Source organism: Musca domestica, unplaced genomic scaffold (genome assembly GCF_030504385.1).
Source record: "Musca domestica strain aabys unplaced genomic scaffold, Musca_domestica.polishedcontigs.V.1.1 48, whole genome shotgun sequence".
NCBI lineage: Eukaryota > Metazoa > Arthropoda > Insecta > Diptera > Muscidae > Musca > Musca domestica.
This window is the reverse complement of record NW_026712340.1, coordinates 7,668,423-7,674,754: the sequence shown is the minus strand read 5'-3', so window position 1 is coordinate 7,674,754 and position 6,332 is coordinate 7,668,423.

Sequence of the window (6,332 nt, the reverse complement as noted above, 5' to 3'; positions counted from 1 at the left end):
GGAATTCAGCTAAATGAATACAAAAATATTGAAAATTGTTAAATTTTATTTTCATAAATTATTAACTTATCCCATTCTATTGATATTCAGCAAGCCAAATTTTGAGTTTGGAACAAAATTTTGGAATTCAGCTAAGTGAATACAAAAAATATTGAAAATTATTAAATTTTATTTACATAGATTATAAATGTATCCCATTCTATTGATATTCAGCAAGTTAAATTTTGAGTTTGGAACAAAATTTTGGAATACAGCAAACTGAATACCAATAATATTGAAAATTATTAAATTTTATTTGCATAGATTATTAATGCATCCCATTCCATTGATATTCAGCAAGCCAAATTTTGATTTTGGAACAAAATTTTGGAATTCAGCTAACTGAATACAAAATATTGAAAATTGTTAAATTTTATTTTCATAAATTATTAACGTATCCCATTCCATTGATATTCAGCAAGTTAAATTTTGAGTTTGGAACAAAATTTTGGAATTCAGCTAACTGAATGCAAAACATATTGAAAATTATTAAATTTTATTTTTATAATTATTAACGTATCCCATTCTATTGATATTCAGCAAGCCAAATTTTGAGTTTGGAACAAAATTTTGGAATTCAGCAAACTGAATACAAAAAATATTGAAAATTATTAAATTTTATTTTTATAAATTATTAACGTATCCCATTCTATTGATATTCAGCAAGCTAAGTTTTAAGTTTGGAACAAAATTTTGGAATTCAGCTAACTGAATACAAAAAATATTGAAATGATTAAATTTTATTTTCATAAATCATTGATGTATCCCATTCTATTGATATTCAGCAAGTTAAATTTTGAGTTTGGAACAAAATTTTGGAATTCTGCTAACTGAATGGAAAAAATATTGAAAATTATTAAATTTTATTTTTATAAATTATTAACGTATCCCATTCTATTGATATTCAGCAAGCCAAATTTTGAGTTTGGAACAAAATTTTGGAATTCAGCAAACTGAATACAAAAAATATTGAAAATTATTCAATTTTATTTTCATAAATTATTAACGTATCCCATTCTATTGATATTCAGCAAGCTAAGTTTTGAGTTTGGAACAAAATTTTGGAATTCAGCTAACTGAATACAAAAAATATTGAAAATGATTAAATTTTATTTTCATAAATCATTGATGTATCCCATTCTATTGATATTCAGCAAGTTAAATTTTGAGTTTGGAACAAAATTTTGGAATTCAGCTAACTGAATGCAAAAAATATTGAAAATTACTAAATTTTATTTTCATAAATCATTGATGCATCCCATTCTATTGATGTTCAGCAAGCCAAATTTTGAGTTTGGAACAAAATTTTGGAATTCAGCTAACTGAATACAAAAATATTGAAAATTGTTAAATTTTATTTTCATAAATTATTAACGTATCCCATTCTATTGATATTCAGCAAGTTAAATTTTGAGTTTGGAACAAAATTTTGGAATTCAGCTAACTGAATACAAAAAATATTGAAAATTATTAAATTTTATTTACATAGATTATCAATGTATCCCATTCTATTGATATTCAGCATGCTCAATTTTGAGTTTGGAAAATAAAATTGGAATTCAGCTAACTGAATACAAAAAATACTGAAAATTATTAAATTTTATTTTCATAAATTATTAATGTACCCCATTATATTGATATTCAGCAAGTTAAATTTTGAGTTTGGCACAAAAATTTGGAATTCAGCTAACTGAATACCAAAAATATTGAAAATTATTAAATTTTATTTGCATAGATTATTAATGCATCCCATTCTATTGATATTCAGCAAGCTAAGTTTTGAGTTTGGAACAAAATTTTGGAATTCGGCTAGTTGAATACAAAAAATATTGAAAATTATTAACTTTTATTTACATAGATTATTAATGCATCCCATTCTATTGATATCCAGCAAGCCAAATTTTGAGTTTGGAACAAAATTTTGGAATTCAGCTAATTGAATAAAAAAAATATTGAAAATTATTAAATTTCATTTACATAGATTATAAATGTATCCCATTCTACTGATATTCAGCAAGTTAAATTTTGAGTTTGGAACAAAATTTTGGAACTCAGCTAACTGAATACCAAAAATATTGAAAATTATTAAATTTTATTTTCATAGATTATTAATGCATCCCATTCTATTGATATTCAGCAAGCCAAATTTTGAGTTTGGAACAAAATTTTGGAATTCAGCTAACTGAATACAAAAATATTGAAAATTGTTAAATTTTATTTTCATAAATTATTAACGTATCCCATTCTATTGATATTCAGCAAGTTCAATTTTGAGTTTGGAACACAATTTTGGAATTCAGCTAACTGAATACCAATAATATTGAAAATTATTAAATTTTATTTACATAGATTATTAATGCATCCCATTCCATTGATATTCAGCAAGCCAAATTTTGAGTTTGGGACAAAATTTTGGAATTCATCTAACTGAATACAAAAATATTGAAAATTGTTAAATTTTATTTTCATAAATTATTAACGTATCCCATTCTATTGATATTCAGTAAGTTAAATTTTGAGTTTGGTACAATATTTTGGAATTCAGCTAACTGAATGCAAAAAATATTGAAAATTATTAAATTTTATTTTCATAAATTATTAACGTATCCCATTCTATTGATATTCAGCAAGCCAAATTTTGAGTTTGGAACAAAATTTTGGAATTCAGCAAACTGAATACAAAAAATATTGAAAATTATTAAATTTTATTTTTATAAATTATTAACGTATCCCATTCTATTGATATTCAGCAAGCTAAGTTTTGAGTTTGGAACAAAATTTTGGAATTCAGCTAACTGAATACAAAAAATATTGAAAATGATTAAATTTTATTTTCATAAATCATTGATGTATCCCATTCTATTGATATTCAGCAAGTTAAATTTTGAGTTTGGAACAAAATTTTGGAATTCAGCTAACTGAATGCAAAAAATATTGAAAATTATTAAATTTAATTTTTTATAAATTATTAACGTATCCCATTCTATTGATATTCAGCAAGCCAAATTTTGAGTTTGGAACAAAATTTTGGAATTCAGCAAACTGAATACAAAAAATATTGAAAATTATTAAATTTTATTTTTATAAATTATTAACGTATCCCATTCTATTGATATTCAGCAAGCTAAGTTTTGAGTTTGGAACAAAATTTTGGAATTCAGCTAACTGAATACAAAAAATATTGAAAATGATTAAATTTTATTTTCATAAATCATTGATGTATCCCATTCTATTGATATTCAGCAAGTTAAATTTTGAGTTTGGAACAAAATTTTGGAATTCAGCTAACTGAATGCAAAAAATATTGAAAATTATTAAATTTTATTTTTATAAATTATTAACGTATCCCATTCTATTGATATTCAGCAAGCCAAATTCTGAGATTGAAACAAAATTTTGGAATTCAGCTAACTGAATACAAAAAATATTGAAAATTATTAACTTTTATTTGCATAGATTATTAATGCATCCCATTCTATTGATATTCAGCAAGCTAAATTTTGAGCTTGGAAAAAAATTTTTGAATTCAGCTAACTGAATACGAAAAATATTGAAAATTATTAAATTTTATTTTAATAAACCATTGATGTATCCCATTCTATTGATATTCAGCAAGCTAAATTTTGAGTTTGGAACAAAATTTTGGAATTCAGCTAACCGAATACAAAAAATATTGAAAATTATTAAATTTTATTTTCATAAACTATTAACGTATCCCATCTATTGATATATAGAAAGCTAAATTTTGAGTTTAGAACAAAATTTTGGAATTCATCTAGCTGAGTACAAAAAATATTGAAAATTACTAAATTTTATATGCATAGATTATTAATGCATCCCATTCTATTAATATTCAATAAGACAAATTCTGAATTTGGAACAAAATTTTGGAATTCAGCTAACTGAATACAAAAAATATTGAAAATTATTAAATTTTGTTTACATAGATTATTAATGCATTACATTCTATTGATATCCAGCAAGCTAAATTTTGAGCTTGGAACAAGATTTTGGAATTCAGCTAACTGAATACAAAAAATATTGAAAATAATTAAATTTTATTTTCGTAAATCATTGATGCATCCCATTCTATTGATATTCAGCAAGCCAAATTTTGAGTTTGGAACAAAATTTTGGAATTCAGCTAACTGAATACAAAAATATTGAAAATTGTTAAATTTTATTTTCATAAATTATTAACGTATCCCATTTTATTGATATTCAGCAAGTTAAATTTTGAGTTTGGAACAAAATTTTGGAATTCAGCTAACTGAATACAAAAAATATTGAAAATTATTAAATTTCATTTACATAGATTATTAATGTATCCCATTCTATTGATATTCAGCATGCTAAATTTTGAGTTTGGAAAATAAAATTGGAATTCAGCTAACTGAATACAAAAAATATTGAAAATTATTAAATTTCATTATCATAAATTATTAATGTACCCCATTCTATTGATATTGAGCAAGTTAAATTTTGAGTTTGGAACAAAAATTTGGAATTCAGCTAACTGAATACCAAAAATATTGAAAATTATTAAATTTTATTTGCACAGATTATTAATGCAATCATATTCTATTGATATTCAGCAAGTTAAATTTTGAGTTTGGAACAAAATTTTGGAACTCAGCTAACTGAATACCAAAAATATTGAAAATTATTAAATTTTATGTGCATAGATTATTAATGCATCCCATTCTATTGATATTCAGCAAGCCAAATTTTGAGTTTGGAACAAAATTTTGGAATTCAGCTAACTGAATACAAAAATATTGAAAATTGTTAAATTTTATTTTCATAAATTATTAACGTATCCCATTCTATTGATATTCAGCAAGTTAAATTTTGAGTTTGGAACAAAATTTTGGAATTCAGCTAACTGAATACAAAAAATATTGAAAATTATTAAATTTTATTTACATAGATTATAAATGTATCCAATTGTATTGATATTCAGCAAGCTAAGTTTTGAGTTTGGAACAAAATTTTGGAATTCAGCTAACTGAATACAAAAAATATTGAAAATTATTAAATTTTATTTGCATAGATTATTAATGCATCCCATTCCATTGATATTCAGCAAGCCAAATTTTGAGTTTGGAACAAAATTTTGGAATTCAGCTAACTGAATACAAAAATATTGAAAATTGTTAAATTTTATTTTCATAAATTATTAACGTATCCCATTCTATTGTATTCAGCAAGTTAAATTTTGAGTTTGGAACAAAATTTTGGAATTCAGCTAACTGAATACAAAAAATATTGAAAATATTAAATTTTATTTGCATAAATCATTGATGTATCCCATTCTATTGATAATCAGCAAGCCAAATTTTGAGTTTGGAACAAAATTTTGGAATTCAGCTAGCTGAATACAAAAAATATTGAAAATTTCTTAATTTAATTTAAATAGCCCATTTATACATCACATTCTATTAATATTTAGCATGCTAAGTTTTGAGTTTGGAAAAAAAATTGGAATTCAGCTAACTGAATACAAAAATATTAAAATTATTAAATTTTATTTTCATAAATCATTGATGTATCCCATTCTATTATATTAAGCAAGTTAAATTTTGAGTTTGGAACAAAATTTTTTGGAATTTAGCTAACCGAATACAAAAAATATTGAAAATTATTAACTTTTATTTTCATAGATTATTTATTCATCATATTCTATTGATATTCAGAAAGCTAAATTTTGAGTTTGAAAAACAATTTTGAAATTCAGCTAACTGAATACAAAAAATATTGAAAATTATTAAATTTTATTTACATAGATTATTAATGCATTACATTCTATTGATATAGAGCAAGCTAAATTTTGAGCTTGGAACAAAATTTTGGAATTCAGCTAACTGAATACAAAAATATTGAAAATTATTAAATTTTATTTTCACAAATCATTGATGCATCCCATTCTATTGATATTCAGCATGCTAAACTTTGAGTTTGGAACAAAATTTTAGAATTCAGCTAACTGAATACAAAAATATTGAAAATTATTAAATTTTATTTTCATAAATTATTAACGTATCCCATTCTATTGATATTCAGAAAGCTAAATTTCGAGTGTGGAACAAAATTTTGGAATTCTTCTAGCTGAATACAAAAAATATTGAAAATTATTAAATTTTATATGCATAAAATATTAATGCATCACATTCTATTGATATTCAGCAAGCCAAATTTTGAGTTTGGAACAAAATTTTGGAATTCAGCTAACTGAATACATAAAATATTGAAAATTATTAAATTTTATTTGCATAAATCATTGATGTATAACA